The sequence below is a fragment of the Leptodactylus fuscus genome, chromosome 6 (genome assembly GCF_031893055.1).
Source record: "Leptodactylus fuscus isolate aLepFus1 chromosome 6, aLepFus1.hap2, whole genome shotgun sequence".
Lineage (NCBI taxonomy): Eukaryota > Metazoa > Chordata > Amphibia > Anura > Leptodactylidae > Leptodactylus > Leptodactylus fuscus.
Genome location: NC_134270.1, coordinates 7,394,779 through 7,415,365, shown reverse-complemented (window position 1 = coordinate 7,415,365; position 20,587 = coordinate 7,394,779). Strand labels below are relative to the sequence as shown.

The window sequence follows — 20,587 nt, the reverse complement described above, 5'->3', positions numbered from 1 at the left end:
ATTTATTACACTATATGACACTGTATCTGCAGAGTTTTTTTGCAGCAATGATACTTTCTTAGACTGTTCGGACTTACCTTGGCCTTCCTTACACTCGCCTCCCCTCACCTGCACGGGGCAGGGGTTTCTGTATTAGTGGTCCCTGGAGATGCCAAGTCTTCATCTGCCCCAAGTCACACACATCTTGTGTAAGGAAACTGCAGAGAGTATCAGTGACAGAGAGTGTGACAGCGCGGGGCGGGCGGAGGAGAGTCACACAGAATCGCACAGCTTGTCCCCTCCCCGGGAGGATGGACACACATGTATGCAGAGCAGTGTGAACATGGCAGAAAGCACAATCCCCTAATACCTTTCTACAAGGACACTACTTCGGGCAGTTTCGCGTGGCCGAGGTTTCGTTGTATTTCTCAGCAGATTTTCTGGCCATGACTGGGGACAATTCCAGTAGTTATATATGATGTCATTTGTACAACTCTCTGCTCTAGTAATCGCATGGAGATGGCCATAGCCCAATACACACCGCTCATTCAGATGAACCTCAGAAGCTTACAATCTACACATATACATATTATTATACTCATATACTCCTGGTATTTTTAGTGTGAAGAAGTCGTATCTCAGGCTTAGGCCTCATTCACACATCTATATTCCATACCCTATATGTGCCTGTGTGTATGTGGCCTTATACCTGGCGCCTTGTTCTGTTCCCAGACTCTCTGCAGTGATGGCTTTGGGTAGATTTTGTCCCTTCTGATCCCATTGTGCTCCTTATGTCTCTGACTCTCAGACGGTGATTTTGGTCATTTTTCTGTTTTCGTACCTTCTCTGTAGGATGTTTGGGGGATTATCAGGCCCACACCCTGAGCTACAAGTCTATGTGGTTAAAACAGGAACCAGCGGCTTCTTTCATCAACAGTTTACTGTAAGAAGCCCTGGTGGTGCGAGCGCCGGCTCCTAAGGAAGACGAGCACAAGCTCACACTTATCTCAGGTCGCTTTGTCTTCTTTGTATAATACAATGTTATTCGGCTTACATAGGCCTCATGCAGACGAGTGTGTAGGCAGAAGGGGTGCACTCGGATCACACTCATATGACATGTGCCATCTGGGATTCATTTCTATGGGGGGGGGGGGGGGGGCTCTGATCTGGATCGGACCTGAATGTATCATGGTATCCCCACTCGGACAGCACCTCGGCCATGTGTATGGGGCATAACCATTTATAGATGGGTCAGTTTCTCCTGTTCATGACCAAACTCATTTTACAGATTTAGGGGTTTTGTTAAGACTGAGCAGCTCTTACAGCTACCTGGCACCTAGTGGTCACATGACTGCCAGGATCGGGGCAGGGACAGTAAGAAACTTCTATATGGTGAGTCCAGATCCCCTCTGCTGCGGTGCACGGTCCCCATACAGCTGCAGACATCACATCACATCATTGACCTGCCCGACATCTACAGTAGAGAGAAACAACCTGTATAGTACAATATAGGGGATATACATGAGAGCAGACGTCAGATTGGAGACAATGTCACAGTACAGAGATAATACACACAGTGATGTCACAGTACAGGATAATACACACAGTGATGTCACAGTACAGGATAATACACACAGTGATGTCACATTACAGGGATAATACACACAGTGATGTCACAGTACAGAGATAATACACACAGTGATGTCACAGTACAGAGATAATACACACAGTGATGTCACAGTACAGAGATAATACACACAGTGATGTCACAGTACAGGATAATACACACAGTGATGTCACAGTACAGGATAATACACACAGTGATGTCACAGTACAGAGATAATACACACAGTGATGTCACAGTACAGGATAATACACACAGTGATGTCACAGTACAGGATAATACACACAGTGATGTCACAGTACAGGGATAATACACACAGTGATGTCACAGTACAGAGATAATACACACAGTGATGTCACAGTACAGGATAATACACACAGTGATGTCACAGTACAGAGATAATACACACAGTGATGTCACAGTACAGGATAATACACACAGTGATGTCACAGTACAGAGATAATACACACAGTGATGTCACAGTACAGGATAATACACACAGTGATGTCACAGTACAGGATAATACACACAGTGATGTCACAGTACAGAGATAATACACACAGTGATGTCACAGTACAGAGATAATACACACAGTGATGTCACAGTACAGGATAATACACACAGTGATGTCACAGTACAGGATAATACACACAGTGATGTCACAGTACAGGATAATACACACAGTGATGTCACAGTACAGAGATAATACACACAGTGATGTCACAGTACAGAGATAATACACACAGTGATGTCACAGTACAGGATAATACACACAGTGATGTCACACTACAGGATAATACACACAGTGATGTCACAGTACAGAGATAATACACACAGTGATGTCACAGTACAGAGATAATACACACAGTGATGTCACACTACAGAGATAATACACACAGTGATGTCACAGTACAGAGATAATACACACAGTGATGTCACAGTACAGAGATAATACACACAGTGATGTCACAGTACAGAGATAATACACACAGTGATGTCACAGTACAGAGATAATACACACAGTGATGTTACAGTACAGAGATAATACACACAGTGATGTCACAGTACAGAGGTAATACACAGTGATGTCACAGTACAGAGGTAATACACAGTGATGTCACAGTACAGGGATAATACACACAGTGATGTCACAGTACAGAGATAATACACACAGTGATGTCACAGTACAGGATAATACACACAGTGATGTCACAGTACAGGATAATACACACAGTGATGTCACAGTACAGGATAATACACACAGTGATGTCACACTACAGGATAATACACACAGTGATGTCACAGTACAGGATAATGCACACAGTGATGTCACAGTACAGAGATAATACACACAGTGATGTCACAGTACAGAGATAATACACATAGTGATGTCACAGTACAGAGATAATACACACAGTGATGTCACAGTACAGAGATAATACACACAGTGATGTCACATTACAGGATAATACACACAGTGATGTCACAGTACAGGATAATTCACACAGTGATGTCACAGTACAGAGGTAATACACAGTGATGTCACAGTACAGGGATAATACACACAGTGATGTCACAGTACAGAGATAATACACACAGTGATGTCACAGTACAGAGGTAATACACAGTGATGTCACAGTACAGAGGTAATACACACAGTGATGTCACAGTACAGGATAATACACACAGTGATGTCACAGTACAGGATAATACACACAGTGACGTCACAGTACAGGGATAATACACACAGTGATGTCACAGTACAGAGATAATACACACAGTGATGTCACAGTACAGGATAATACACACAGTGATGTCACAGTACAGGATAATATACACAGTGATGTCACAGTACAGGATAATACACACAGTGATGTCACACTACAGGATAATACACACAGTGATGTCACAGTACAGGATAATACACACAGTGATGTCACAGTACAGAGATAATACACACAGTGATGTCACAGTACAGAGATAATACACATAGTGATGTCACAGTACAGAGATAATACACACAGTGATGTCACAGTACAGAGATAATACACACAGTGATGTCACATTACAGGATAATACACACAGTGATGTCACAGTACAGAGATAATACACACAGTGATGTCACAGTACAGAGATAATACACAGAGTGATGTCACAGTACAGGATAATACACACAGTGATGTCACAGTACAGGATAATACACACAGTGATGTCACAGTACAGAATAATACACACAGTGATGTCACAGTACAGGGATAATACACACAGTGATGTCACAGTACAGAGATAATACACACAGTGATGTCACAGTACAGAGGTAATACACAGTGATGTCACAGTACAGGGATAATACACACAGTGATGTCACAGTGCAGAGATAATACACACAGTGATGTCACAGTACAGAGATAATACACACAGTGATGTCACAGTACAGAGGTAATACACAGTGATGTCACAGTACAGAGGTAATACACAGTGATGTCACAGTACAGGGATAATACACACAGTGATGTCACAGTGCAGAGATAATACACACAGTGATGTCACAGTACAGAGATAATACACACGGTGATGTCACAGTACAGAGATAATACACACGGTGATGTCACAGTACAGAGATAATACACACAGTGATGTCACAGTACAGAGATAATACACACAGTGATGTCACAGTACAGGGATAATACACACAGTGATGTCACAGTACAGAGATAATACACACAGTGATGTCACAGTACAGAGATAATACACACAGTGATGTCACAGTACAGAGATAATACACAGTGATGTCACAGTACAGAGGTAATACACAGTGATGTCACAGTACAGAGGTAATACACAGTGATGTCACAGTACAGGGATAATACACACAGTGATGTCACAGTACAGAGATAATACACACAGTGATGTCACAGCACAGGATAATACACACAGTGATGTCAGAGTACAGAGATAATACACACAGTGATGTCACAGTACAGGGATAATACACACAGTGATGTCACAGTACAGGATAATACACACAGTGATGTTACAGTACAGAGATAATACACACAGTGATGTCACAGTACAGAGGTAATACACAGTGATGTCACAGTACAGGATAATACACACAGTGATGTCACAGTACAGGATAATACACACAGTGATGTCACAGTACAGGGATAATACACACAGTGATGTCACAGTACAGGGATAATACACACAGTGATGTCACAGTACAGGATAATACACACAGTGATGTCACAGTACAGAGATAATACAGTGATGTCACAGTACAGGATAATACACACAGTGATGTCACAGTACAGGATAATACACACAGTGATGTCACAGTACAGGATAATACACACAGTGATGTCACAGTACAGGAGATAATACACACAGTGATGTCACAGTACAGAGATAATACACACAGTGATGTCACATTACAGGATAATACACACAGTGATGTCACAGTACAGAGATAATACACACAGTGATGTCACAGTACAGGATAATTCACACAGTGATGTCACAGTACAGAGATAATACACACAGTGATGTCACAGTACAGAGATAATACACACAGTGATGTCACAGTACAGAGGTAATACACAGTGATGTCACAGTACAGAGGTAATACACAGTGATGTCACAGTACAGGGATAATACACACAGTGATGTCACAGTACAGAGATAATACACACAGTGATGTCACAGTACAGAGATAATACACACAGTGATGTCACAGTACAGAGATAATACACACAGTGATGTCACAGTACAGAGGTAATACACAGTGATGTCACAGTACAGAGGTAATACACAGTGATGTCACAGTACAGGGATAATACACACAGTGACGTCACAGTACAGAGATAATACACACAGTGATGTCACAGTACAGGATAATACACACAGTGACGTCACAGTACAGAGATAATACACACAGTGATGTCACAGTACAGAGATAATACACACAGTGATGTCACAGTACAGGATAATACACACAGTGATGTCACAGTACAGAGATAATACACACAGTGATGTCACATTACAAGATAATACACACAGTGATGTCACAGTACAGAGATAATACACACAGTGATGTCACAGTACAGAGATAATACACACAGTGATGTCACAGTACAGAGATAATACACAGTGATGTCACAGTACAGAGGTAATACACAGTGATGTCACAGTACAGGGATAATACACACAGTGATGTCACAGTACAGAGATAATACACACAGTGATGTCACAGTACAGAGATAATACACACAGTGATGCCACAGTACAGAGATAATACACACAGTGATGTCACAGTACAGGGATAATACACACAGTGATGTCACAGTACAGAGATAATACACACAGTGATGTCACAGTACAGAGATAATACACAGTGATGTCACAGTACAGAGATAATACACACAGTGATGTCACAGTACAGAGATAATACACACAGTGATGTCACAGTACAGGATAATACACACAGTGATGTCACAGTACAGGATAATACACACAGTGATGTCACAGTACAGAGATAATACACACGGTGATGTCACAGTACAGAGATAATACACACGGTGATGTCACAGTACAGAGATAATACACACAGTGATGTCACAGTACAGGGATAATACACACAGTGATGTCACAGTACAGGATAATACACACAGTGATGTCACAGTACAGGGATAATACACACAGTGATGTCACAGTACAGGGATAATACACACAGTGATGTCACAGTACAGGATAATACACACAGTGATGTCACAGTACAGGGATAATACACACAGTGATGTCACAGTACAGAGATAATACACACAGTGATGTCACAGTACAGAGATAATACACACAGTGATGTCACAGTACAGGATAATACACACAGTGATGTCACATTACAGAGATAATACACACAGTGATGTCACAGTACAGGATAATACACACAGTGATGTCACAGTACAGGATAATACACACAGTGATGTCACAGTACAGGGATAATACACACAGTGATTTCACAGTACAGAGATAATACACACAGTGATGTCACAGTACAGGGATAATACACACAGTGATGTCACAGTACAGAGATAATACACACAGTGATGTCACAGTACAGGATAATACACACAGTGATGTCACAGTACAGAGATAATACACACAGTGATGTCACAGTACAGGATAATACACACAGTGATGTCACAGTACAGGATAATACATTATTATATTAATCCCATGGTGCGCTGTACTTTATTATATTAATCCCATGGTGATCTGTACTTTATTATATTAATCCCATGGTGATCTGTACATTATTATATTAATCCCATGGTGCTCTGTACATTATTATATTTATCCAATGGTGCTCTGTACATTATTATATTAATCCCATGGTGCTCTGTACATTATTATATTAATCCCATGGTGCTCTGTACATTATTATATTAATCCCATGGTGCTCTGTACATTATTATATTTATCCAATGGTGCTCTGTACATTATTATATTAATCCCATGGTGCTCAGTATATTATTATATTAATTCCATGGTGCTCTGTACATTATTATATTAATCCCATATATTACTCCCATGGTGCTCTGTACATTATAATATTAATCCCATGGTGTTCTGTACATTATAATATTAATCCCATGGTGCTCTGTACATTATTATATTAATTCCATGGTGCTGTACATTATTATATTAATCCCATGGTGCTCTGTACATTATTATATTAATCCCATGGTGCTCTGTACATTATTATATTGATCCCATGGTGCTCTGTACATTATTGTATTAATCCCATGGTGCTCTGTACATTATTATATTACTCCCATGGTGCTAAACATTATTATATTAATCCCATGGTGCTCTGTACATTATAATATTAATCCCATGGTGTTCTGTACATTATAATATTAATCCCATGGTGCTCTGTACATTATAATATTAATCCCATGGTGCTTTTACATTATTATATTAATCCCATGGTGCTGTACATTAATATATTAATCCCATGGTGCTCTGTACGTTACTATATTACTCCCATGGTGCTCTGTATATTATTATACTAATCCCATGGTGTTCTGTACATTATTATTAGAGATGAACGAACAGTGTTCTATCGAACTCATGTTCGATCGGATATTAGGCTGTTCAGCATGTTCGAATCGAATCGAACACCGCGTGGTAAAGTGCGCCATTACTCGATTCCCCTCCCACCTTCCCTGGCGCCTTTTTTGCTCCAATAACAGCGCAGGGGAGGTGGGACAGGAACTACGACACCGGTGACGTTGAAAAAAGTAGGCAAAACCCATTGGCTGCCGAAAACATGTGACCTCTAATTTAAAAGAACAGCGCCGCCCAGGTTCGCGTCATTCTGAGCTTGCAATTCACCGAGGACGGAGGTTTCCATCCAGTTAGCTAGGGCTTAGATTCTGGGTAGGCAGGGACAGGCTAGGATAGGAAGGAGAAGACAACCAACAGCTCTTGTAAGAGCTAAATTCCAGGGAGAAGCTTGTCAGTGTAACGTGGCACTGACGGGCTCAATCGCCGCAACCCAGCTTTCCCAGGATCCTGAATGGAACACACTGACAATGTATTCCCGTATACCCCATATGTACACCCCAAATCCCCGTTCCAACGGTGTGCCCCCCCACCTTCACCTCAGAAATACCCTGCAAGTCCCCTAGCAATAGAATTGGGGCTATATACACCCACTATTTTTGCTACTGGTATATAGTGCCATTGTCTGACTGGGAATTCAAAGAATATATTGGGGTTACGTGCACCCACTATTTTTGCTACTGCCATATAGTGCCATTGTCTGACTGGGAATTCAAATAATATATTGGGGTTACGTGCACCCACAATTTTTGCTACTGGTATACAGTGCCATTGTCTGACTGGGAATTCAAAAAATATATTGGGGTTACAAATACCCTCATTTCTTGCTACTGCCATATAGTGCCAGTTTCTGACTGGTAATTCAAAGAATATATTGGGGTTATAAATACCCTCATTTCTTGCTACTGGTATATAGTGCCATTGTCTGACTGGGAATTCAAAGAATATATTGGGGTTACGTGCACCCACAATTTTTGCTACTGGTATATAGTGCCAATTTCTAACTGGGGATTCAAAATGCGCAAGGCTCCCGGAAAGGGACGTGGACGAGGCCGTGGGCGAGGTCGGGGGAATGGTTCTGGGGAGCAAGGTAGCAGTGAAGCCACAGGGCGTCCCGTGCCTACTCCGGTGGGGCAGCAAGCATTGCGCCACTCCACAGTGCCAGGGTTGCTTGCCACATTAGCTAAACTGCAGGGTACAAACCTTAGTAGGCCCGAGAACCAGGAACAGGTCTTGCAATGGCTGTCAGAGAACGCTTACAGCACATTGTCCAGCAGCCAGTCAGACTCTGCCTCCTCTCCTCCTATTACCCAACAGTCTTGTCTTCCTTCCTCCCAAAATTCCGAAGCTTCACAGAACAATAACCCAAACTGTCCCTGCTCCCCAGAGCTGTTCTCCGCTCCTTTCATTGTCCCTCAACCTGCCTCTCCACGTCACGATTCCACGAACCTAACAGAGGAGCATCTGTGTCCAGATGCTCAAACACTAGAGTCTCCTCCATCTCCGTTCGATTTGGTGGTGGATGACCAGCAACCCACCCTCATCGACGATGATGTGACGCAGTTGCCGTCAGGGCATCCAGTTGACCGGCGCATTGTGCGGGAGGAGGAGATGAGACAGGAGTTGGAAGAGGAAGTGGTGGATGATGAGGACACTGACCCGACCTGGACAGGGGGGATGTCAAGCGGGGAAAGTAGTGTGGATGTTGAGGCAGGTGCAGCACCAAAAAGGGTAGCTAGAGGCAGAGGTCAGCAGCTTAGGCGAAGCCAGGCCACACCCGGAATCTCCCAAGATGTTCCAGTTCGTACCCAGCCCCGAAAAACTCCCACCTCGAGGGCACGTTTCTCGAAGGTGTGGAGTTTTTTCAAGGAATGCGCCTAGGACAGATATAGTGTTGTCTGCACAATTTGCCTCTCGAAATTGATTAGGGGCTCTGAGAAGAGCAACCTGTCCACCACTTCAATGCGCCGTCATTTGGAATCCAAGCACTGGAATCAGTGGCAGGCAGCAACGGCAGGACAAAGGCCGCCTGCCGTTCACGCCACTGCCTCTGCCACTGCCACTGCTGACTGTGCTGGCGATGCACTCCAGAGGACGAGCCAGGACACCACTTCATCTGCCTCCGCCACTTTGTTGACTTCTTCCTCATCCTCCCCTGTTCCTGTCTTATCTCCTTCTCCTGCACCATCAAAGGCACCATCAGGCGCTTCTTTACAACAACCCACCATCTCTCAGACATTGGAGCGGCGGCAGAAATACACTGCTAACCACCCACACGCGCAAGCCTTGAACGCCAACATCGCTAAACTGCTGGCCCAGGAGATGTTGGCGTTCCGGCTTGTTGAAACTCCCACCTTCCTGGACCTGATGGCAACTGCGGCACCTCGCTATGCCGTCCCTAGCCGTCACTACTTCTCCCGGTGTGCCGTCCCCGCCTTGCACCAGCACGTGTCACTCAACATCAGGCGGGCCCTTAGTTCCGCGCTTTGCACAAAGGTCCACTTGACCACCGACGCGTGGACAAGTGCATGCGGACAGGGACGCTACATTTCACTGACGGCACACTGGGTGAATGTAGTTGAGGCTGGGACTGCTTCCCAAACTGGCCCGGTGTACCTCGTCTCCCCGCCTAACATTCCTGGCAGGGACACGAGAAGAACACCCCCCTCCTCCTCCACCGCCTCCTCCTCCGCCACCGCCTCCTCCTCCGCCACCGCCTCCTCCTCCGCTGTTAGATTGACCCCAGCTACGAGTTGGAAACATTGCAGCACTGGCGTTGGTAGACGTCAGCAGGCTGTGCTGAAGCTGATCAGCTTGGGGGACAGACAGCACACTGCCTCCGAGGTGAGGGATGCCCTCCTCGATGAGACGGCAATATGGTTTGAGCCGCTGCACCTGGGCCCAGGCATGGTCGTTTGTGATAACGGCCGGAACCTGGTAGCAGCTCTGGAGCTTGCCGGACTCCAACATGTTCCATGCCTGGCCCACGTCTTCAACCTAGTGGTGCAACGTTTCCTAAAGAGCTACCCCAATGTTCCCGAGCTACTGGTGAAAGTGCGGCGCATGTGCGCCCACTTTCGCAAGTCGACAGTAGCCGCTGCTAGCTTAAAATCTCTCCAGCAACGCCTGCATGTGCCACAACACCGGCTTTTGTGCGACGTCCCCACACGCTGGAACTCAACGTTTCAGATGTTGAATAGAGTGGTTGAGCAGCAGAGACCTTTGATGGAATACCAGCTACAAAACCCTAGGGTGCCACAAAGTCAGCTGCCTCAGTTTCACATCCATGAGTGGCCATGGATGAGAGACCTTTGTGACATCCTACGGGTGATTGAGGAGTCCACAAGGAGGGTGAGCTCTGAGGATGCGATGGTGAGCCTTACAATCCCGCTCTTGTGTGTTCTGAGAGAATCCCTGATTGACATCAGGGATAACTCAGATCACACAGAGGAGTTAGGGATAGCATCCGATCCATCACAGCTGGAGAGTAGGTCCACACATCTGTCCGCTTCACTGCGTTTAATGGAGGAGGAGGAGGAGGAGGAGGAGGAAGAAGAGTTGTCCGATGATGTGATGGTGATACAGGAGGCTTCCGGGCAACTTCGAATCGTCCCATTGTTGCAGCTCGGATGGGTAGACATGGAGGATGAGGAGGAAATGGAGATTGAACTTTCCGGTGGGGCCAGAGGAGTCATGCCAACTAACACTGTGGCAGACATGGCTGAGTTCATGTTGGGGTGCTTTACAACCGACAAGCGTATTGTCAAAATCATGGAGGACAACCAGTACTGGATCTTTGCTATCCTTGACCCCCGGTATAAAAACAACATCTCGTCTTTTATTTCGGTAGAGGGGAGGGCCAATCGCATCAATGCTTGCCACAGGCAATTGGTGCAGAATATGATGGAGATGTTTCCAGCATGTGACGTTGGCGGCAGGGAGGGCAGTTCCTCCAGTAGGCAACCAAGTTCTCACCGGTCCACACAAAGGAGGGGCACACTGTCTAAGGTCTGGGACACCTTGATGGCACCCCCTCGCCAAAGTGCCGCCACGGAGGGTCCTAGTGTCACCAGGCGTGAGAAGTATAGGCGCATTTTGCGGGAATACCTTTCCGACCACAGCCCTGTCCTCTCCGACCCCTCTGCGCCCTACACGTATTGGGTGTCGAAGTTGGACCTGTGGCTTGAACTTGCCCTATATGCCTTGGAGGTGCTGTCCTGTCCTGCCACCAGCGTCCTATCTGAGAGGGTGTTCAGTGCAGCCAGTGGCATCATCACTGACAAGCGCACCCGTCTGTCAGCTGAGAGTGCCGACCGGCTCACTTTGATAAAAATGAACCACCACTGGGTAGAGCCTTCATTTTTGTGCCCACCTGTGTAAAGCACCCCAACATGAAACTCCATGTCTGTACTCAACCTCTCCAATTCCTCCGCATCCTCATACTCATCCACCATAAGCGTTGCACAATTCTGCTAATACTAGGCTCCCTACACCCTGATTTCCCCCAACTCTGCTGGTTAGAGGCTCCCTCCACCCTGATTTCCCCCAACTCTGCTGGTTAGAGGCTCCCTCCACCCTGATTTCCACCAACTCTGCTGGTTAGAGGCTCCCTCCACCATGAATTGGTCCAAACTGGGCTGTTTAGAGGCTCCCTCCACCATGAATTGGTCCAAACTGGGGTTTTTAGAGGCTCCCTCCACCATGAATTGGTCCAAACTGGGCTGTTTAGAGGCTCCCTCCACCATGAATTGGTCCAAACTGGGGTTTTTAGAGGCTCCCTCCACCATGAATTGGTCCAAACTGGGCTGGTTAGAGGCTCCCTCCACCATGAATTTGCCCAAACTGGGCTGTTTAGAGGCTCCCTCCACCATGAATTTGCCCAAACTGGGCTGTTTAGAGGCTCCCTCCACCATGAATTGGTCCAAACTGGGCTGTTTAGAGGCTCCCTCCACCATGAATTGGTCCAAACTGGGGTTTTTAGAGGCTCCCTCCACCAGGAATTGGTCCAAACTGGGCTGGTTAGAGGCTCCCTCCACCATGAATTTGCCCAAACTGGGCTGTTTAGAGGCTCCCTCAACCATGAATTTGCCCAAACTGGGCTGTTTAGAGGCTCCCTCCACCATGAATTTGTCCAAACTGGGCTGTTTAGAGGCTCCCTCCACCATGAATTGGTCCAAACTGGGGTTTTTAGAGGCTCCCTCCACCATGAATTGGTCCAAACTGGGGGTTTTTAGAGGCTCCCTCCACCATGAATTTGCCCAAACTGGGCTGTTTAGAGGCTCCCTCCATCATGAATTGGTCCAAACTGGGGTTTTTAGAGGCTCCCTCCACCATGAATTGGTCCAAACTGGGGTTTTTAGAGGCTCCCTCCACCATGAATTGGTCCAAACTGGGGTTTTTAGAGGCTCCCTCCACCATGAATTTGCCCAAACTGGGCGGTTTAGAGGCTCCCTCCACCATGAATTTGCCCAAACTGGGCTGTTTAGAGGCTCCCTCCACCATGAATTGGTCCAAACTGGGGTTTTTAGAGGCTCCCTCCACCATGAATTGGTTCAAACTGGGGGTTTTTAGAGGCTCCCTCCACCATGAATTTGCCCAAACTGGGCTGTTTAGAGGCTCCCTCCATCATGAATTGGTCCAAACTGGGGTTTTTAGAGGCTCCCTCCACCATGAATTGGTCCAAACTGGGGTTTTTAGAGGCTCCCTCCACCATGAATTGGTCCAAACTGGGGTTTTTAGAGGCTCCCTCCACCATGAATTGGTCCAAACTGGGGTTTTTAGAGGCTCCCTCCACCATGAATTTGCCCAAACTCTGCTGGTTAGAGGCTCAATCCACCCTGATTTTCAAAACAAATGTTGGTGCCAACCTCAACTTACTACAAGGGCCAAATTCACTGCTGGTGACAAGCTCTCCTCACTGCAAGTGCCAAATACACATGTTTCAAGGTGTTTTCCTACTGTCAGAGAGGTGGTATTGAGTGTGTAAAGTGTGTAGTTGTTAGGCTGTGATGTTGGGGTAATAGAGGGTCTTTGGTGTGTTAGATGCCCCCAGACATGCGCCCCCTGCTGTCCCAGTGTCATTCCAGAGGTGTTGGCATCATTTCCTGGGGTGTCATAGTGGACTTGGTGACCCTCCAGACACGGATTTGGGTTTCCCCCTTAACGAGTATCTGTTCCCCATAGACTATAATGGGGTTCGAAACCCGTTCGAACACACGAACACTGAGCGGCTGTTAGAATCGAATTTCGAACCTCGAACATTTTAGTGTTCGCTCATCTCTAATTATTATATTAATCCCATGGTGCTCTGTATATTATTATACTAATCCCATGGTGCTCTGTACATTATTATATTAATCCCATGGTGCTCTGTACATTATTATATTAATCCCATATATTAATCCCATGGTGCTATGTACATTATTATATTAATCCCATGGTGCTCTGTACATTATTATATTACTCCCATGGTGCTCTGTACATTATAATATTAATCCCATGGTGCTCTGTACATTATTATATTAATTCCATGGTACTGTACATTATTATATTAATCCCATGGTGCTTTTACATTATTATATTAATTCCATGGTGCTGTACATTATTATATTAATCCCATGGTGCTGTACATTATTATATTACTCCCATGGTGCTCTGTACATTATTATATTAAACCCATGGTGCTCTGTACATTATTATATTAATCCCATGGTGCTCTGTCCATTATTATATTAATCCCATATATTAATCCCATGGTGCTCTGTACATTAATATATTAATCCCATGGTGCTTTACATTTTTATATTAATCTCACTGTGCTCTGTACATTATTGTATTTATCCCATGGTGCTGTGCATTATTATATTGATCCCATGGTGCTCTGTACATTATTATATTACACCCATGGTGTTCTGTACTTTATTATATTAATCCCATGGTGCTCTGTACATTATTATATTAATCCCATGGTGCTCTGTACTTTATTATATTAATCCCATGGTGCTCTGTACATTATTATATTAATCCCATGGTGCTCTGTACATTATTATATTAATCCCATGGTGCTCTGTACATTATTATATTAATCCCATGGTGCTTTGTATATTATTATACTAATCCCATGGTGCTCTGTACATTATTATATTAATCCCACGGTGCTGTACATTATTATATTAATCCCATGGTGCTTTGTACATTATTATATTAATCCCATGGTGCTCTGTACATTATTATATTACTCCCATGGTGCTCTGTATATTATTATACTAATCCCATGGTGTTCTGTACATTATTATATTAATCCCATGGTGCTCTGTACATTATTATATTAATCCCATGGTGCTCTGTACATTATTATATTAATCCCATGGTGTTCTGTACATTATTATATTAATCCCACGGTGCTGTACATTATTATATTAATCCCATGGTGCTGTACATTATTATATTAATTCCATGGTGCTGTACATTATTATATTAATTCCATGCTGCTGCACATTATTATATTAATCCCATGGTGCTCTACATTATTATATTAATCCCATGGTGCTCTACATTATTATATTAATTCCATGCTGCTGCACATTATTATATTAATCCCATGGTGCTGTACATTATTATATTAATCCCATGGTGCTCTGTACATTATTATATTAATCCCATGGTGCTGTACATTATTATATTAATCCCATGGTGTGCTGTACATTATTATATTAATCCCATGGTGCTCTGTACATTATTATATTAATCCCATGGTGCTCTGTACATTATTATATTAATCCCATGGTGCTGTACATTATTATATTAATCCCATGGTGCTGTACATTATTATATTATTTCCATGCTGCTGCACATTATTATATTAATCCCATGGTGCTGTACATTATTATATTAATCCCATGGTGCTCTGTACATTATTATATTAATCCCATGGTGCTGTACATTATTATATTAATCCCATGCTGCTCTGTACATTATTATATTAATCCCATGGTGCTCTTTACATTATTATATTAATCCCATGGTGTTCTGTACATTATTATATTAATCCCATGGTGCTCTGTACATTTTTATATTAATCCCATGGTGCTCTGTACGTTATTAAATTAATCCCACGGTGCTGTACATTATTATATTAATCCCATGGTGCTCTGTACATTATTATATTAATCCCATGGTGCTGTACATTATTATATTAATCCCATGGTGTGCTGTACATTATTATATTAATCCCATGGTGCTCTGTACATTATTATATTAATCCCATGGTGCTCTTTACATTATTATATTAATCCCAAGGTGCTTTGTACATTATCATATTACTCCCATGGTGCTCTGTATATTATTATACTAATCCCATGGTGTTCTGTACATTATTATATTAATCCCATGGTGCTCTGTACATTATTATATTAATCCCATGGTGCTCTGTACATTATTATATTAATCCCATAGTGCTTTGTATATTATTATACTAATCCCATGGTGCTCTGTAAATTATTATATTAATCCCACGGTGCTGTACATTATTATATTATTCCCATGGTGCTCTGTACATTATTATATTAATCCCATGGTGCTCTGTACATTATTATATTAATTCCATGGTGCTTTGTATATTATTATACTAATCCCATGGTGCTCTGTACATTATTATATTAATCCCACGGTGCTGTACATTATTATATTAATCCCATGGTGCTCTGTACATTATTATATTAATCCCATGGTGCTCTGTACATTATTATATTAATTCCATGGTGCTCTGTACATTATTATATTAATCCCATGGTGCTCTGTACATTATTATATTACTCCCATTGTGCTCTGTATATTATTTTACTAATCCCATGGTGTTCTGTACATTATTATATTAATCCCATGGTGCTCTGTACATTATTATATTAATCCCATGGTGCTCTGTACATTGTTATATTAATCCCATGGTGTTCTGTACATTATTATATTAATCCCACGGTGCTGTACATTATTATATTAATCCCATGGTGCTGTACATTATTATATTAATTCCATGCTGCTGCACATTATTATATTAATTCCATGGTGCTCTACATTATTATATTAATCCCATGGTGCTGTACATTATTATATTAATCCCATGGTGTGGACATTATTATATTAATCCCATGGTGCTCTGTACATTATTATATTATACCCATGGTGCTGTACATTATTATATTAATTCCATGCTGCTGCACATTATTATATTAATCCCATGGTGCTGTACATTATTATATTAATCCCATGGTGCTCTGTACATTATTATATTAATCCCATGGTGCTCTGTACATTATTATATTAATTCCATGGTGCTTTGTACTTTATTATATTAATCCCATGGTGCTCTGTACATTATTATATTAATACCATGGTGCTCAGTACTTTATTATATTAATCCCATGGTGCTCTGTACATTATTATATTAATCCCATGGTGCTGTACATTATTATATTAATCCCATGGTGCTCTGTACATTATTATATTAATCCCATGATGCTGTAGATTATTATATTAATCCCATAGTGCTCAATACATTATTATATTAATCACATCGTGCTCTGTACATTATTATATTAATCCCATGGTGCTCTGTACATTATTATATTAATCCCATGGTGCTCTGTACATTATTATATTAATCCCATGGTGCTCAGTATATTATTATATTAATCCCATGGTGCTCTGTACATTATTATATTAATCCCATGGTGCTCTGTACATTATTATATTAATTCCATGCTGCTGCACGTTATTATATTAATCCCATGGTGCTGTACATTATTATATTATTCCCATGGTGCTCTGTACATTATTATATTAATCCCATGGTGCTCTGTACATTATTATATTAATTCCATGGTGCTTTGTACTTTATTATATTAATCCCATGGTGCTCTGTACATTATTATATTAATACCATGGTGCTCAGTACTTTATTATATTAATCCCATGGTGCTCTGTACATTATTATATTAATCCCATGGTGCTGTACATTATTATATTAATCCCATGGTGCTCTGTACATTATTATATTAATCCCATGATGCTGTACATTATTATATTAATCCCATAGTGCTCAATACATTATTATATTAATCACATCGTGCTCTGTACATTATTATATTAATCCCATGGTGCTCTGTACATTATTATATTAATCCCATGGTGCTCTGTACATTATTATATTAATCCCATGGTGCTCAGTATATTATTATATTAATCCCATGGTGCTCTGTACATTATTATATTAATCCCATGGTGCTCTGTACATTATTATATTAATTCCATGCTGCTGCACGTTATTATATTAATCCCATGGTGCTGTACATTATTATATTAATCCCATGGTGCTCTGTATATTATTAAATCAAATCAAATAAAAAAATGCTTTATTGGCACGTCCGAATAGGTATTTGGCATTGCCAAAGCTAGTAAAGTGGGTGGGTGGGGGGGGGGAGTTGGGTTGGGTGGGTGGTGGGTGGGTGGTGGGTATGGAGGGGGGGGGGGGGGTTCGGTTATAACAGTCCATGGAGTCTCATCTTCCTCTTCGTTGGTGACTGCTATATGGGGAGGTGGGGGTGGGGGTGGGTGGGGCGGCTGTATTGGGATAAATATAACAGTCCATGGAGTCTCATCTTCCTCTGGTTTGGTGACAGCTGGACACGTATTGGGCAGCGATCTCCACAGTGGCCTCTTCTTCTCCCAGTAGGATGTAGAGTTTCCTCTTCTCGTCTGCAGATATGAAGTCTGGGATGTGGGCAGAGAGTCTTTGGTAGTAGACGGCCCTCATATCTGAGTATTTGGTGCAGTGTAGCAGGAAGTGGGTCTCGTCTTCTAGGACCCCCTGGTCACAGTGCTGGCACAGTCTCTTCTCCCGTGGCTTGTACGTCTGTCTGTATCGCCCCGTCTCTATCTCTAGGTTGTGGGCGCTCAGTCTGTATCGGCTCAGGGTCTGTCTGTGCTTGGGGTGGCGTATTCTCTCCAGGTAGGTGGCCATGGTGTAGTCCCTTTGTAGGGATTGGTACACGGTGAGTTTCTTGGAGTTATTTATTTAGTTTCTCCATTCTTCAATGTACCGCTCTCTGTTTGCCTCTGTGGTCGCCTTTATTTCGGCCTTGGTTATCATCTGTTGGAGTTTTTGGTTTGGTGGTTGGCTGCTGTTTGGTTGTTGAATGTCTGTATTATATTAATCCCATGGTGCTGTACATTATTATATTAATCCCATGGTGCTCTTTACATTATTATATTAATTCCATGGTGCTCTGTACATTATTATATTAATCCCATGGTGCTGTACAATATTATATTAATCCCATGGTGCTGTACATTATTATATTAATCCCATGGTGCTCTGTACATTATTATATTAATCCCATGGTGTTGTACATTATTATATCAATCCCATGGTGCTCTGTACATTATTATATTAATCCCATAGTGTTGTACATTATTATATTAATCCCATGGTGCTGTAGATTATTATATTAATCCCATGGTGTTCTATATATTATTATTCTAATCCCATGGTGCTGTACAGTATTATATTAATCCCATGGTGCTGTACATTATTATATTAATCCCATGGTGTTCTGTACATTATTATATTAATCCCACGGTGCTGTACATTATTATATTAATCCCATGGTGTTCTGTACATTATTATATTAATTCCATGCTGCTGTACATTATTATATTAATCCCATGGTGCTGTACATTATTATATTAATCCCATGGTGCTGTACATTATTATATTAATTCCATGCTGCTGCACATTATTATATTAATGCCATGGTGCTGTACATTATTATATTAATCCCATGGTGCTGTACATTATTATATTAATTCCATGGTGCTGTACATTATTATATTAATTCCATGGTGCTGCACGTTATTATATTAATCCCATGGTGCTGTACATTATGATATTAATCCCATGGTGCTCTGTACATTATTATATTAATCCCATGGTGCTGTACATTATTATATTAATCCCATGGTGCTGTACATTATTATTTTAATTCCATGCTGCTGCACATTATTATATTAATCCCATGGTGCTGTACATTATTATATTAATCCCATGGTGCTATGTACATTATTATATTAATCCCATGGTGCTGTACATTATTATATTAATCCCATGGTGCTCTGTACATTATTATATTAATCCCATGGTGCTCTGTACATTATTATATTAATCCCATGGTGTTCTGTACATTATTATATTAATCCCACGGTGCTGTACATTATTATATTAATCCCATGGTGCTGTACATTATTATATTAATCCCATGGTCCTGTACATTATTATATTAATTCCATGCTGCTGCACATTATTATATTAATCCCATGGTGCTGTACATTATTATATTAATCCCATGGTGCTGTACATTATTATATTAATCCCATGGTGCTGTACATTATTATATTAATCCCATGGTGCTGTACATTATTATATTAATTCCATGCTGCTGCACATTATTATATTAATCCCATGGTGCTGTACATTATTATATTAATCCCATGGTGCTCTGTACATTATTATATTAATCCCATGGTGCTGTACATTATTATATTAATCCCATGGTGCTTTGTACATTATTATACTAATCCCATGGTGCTGTACAGTATTATATTAATTCCATGGTGCTGTACATTATTATATTAATCCCATGGTGCTCTGTACATTATTATATTAATCCCATGGTGCTCTGTACATTATTATATTAATCCCATGGTGTTCTGTACATTATTATATTAATCCAATGGTGCTCTGTACATTATTATATTAATCCCATGGTGCTGTAGATTATATTAATCCCATGGTGCTGTAGATTATTA

At 41.9% G+C, this 20,587-nt stretch overlaps 2 protein-coding genes across 2 annotated transcripts in view; one reads left to right on the top strand and one right to left on the bottom strand.

Moving 5' to 3' along the window:
• PIK3R5 (phosphoinositide-3-kinase regulatory subunit 5) overlaps window positions 1–192 on the bottom strand; it is a 77,307-nt gene extending 77,115 nt beyond the window's left edge. The window contains exon 1 of the mRNA XM_075279321.1: window positions 78–192. The gene's annotated coding sequence lies outside the window, so the exon portion shown is untranslated. The remainder of the gene's footprint in view (window positions 1–77) is intronic.
• Window positions 1–20,587, top strand: part of NTN1 (netrin 1) — a 197,644-nt gene that overhangs the window by 9,120 nt on the left and 167,937 nt on the right. The window lies entirely within an intron of this gene.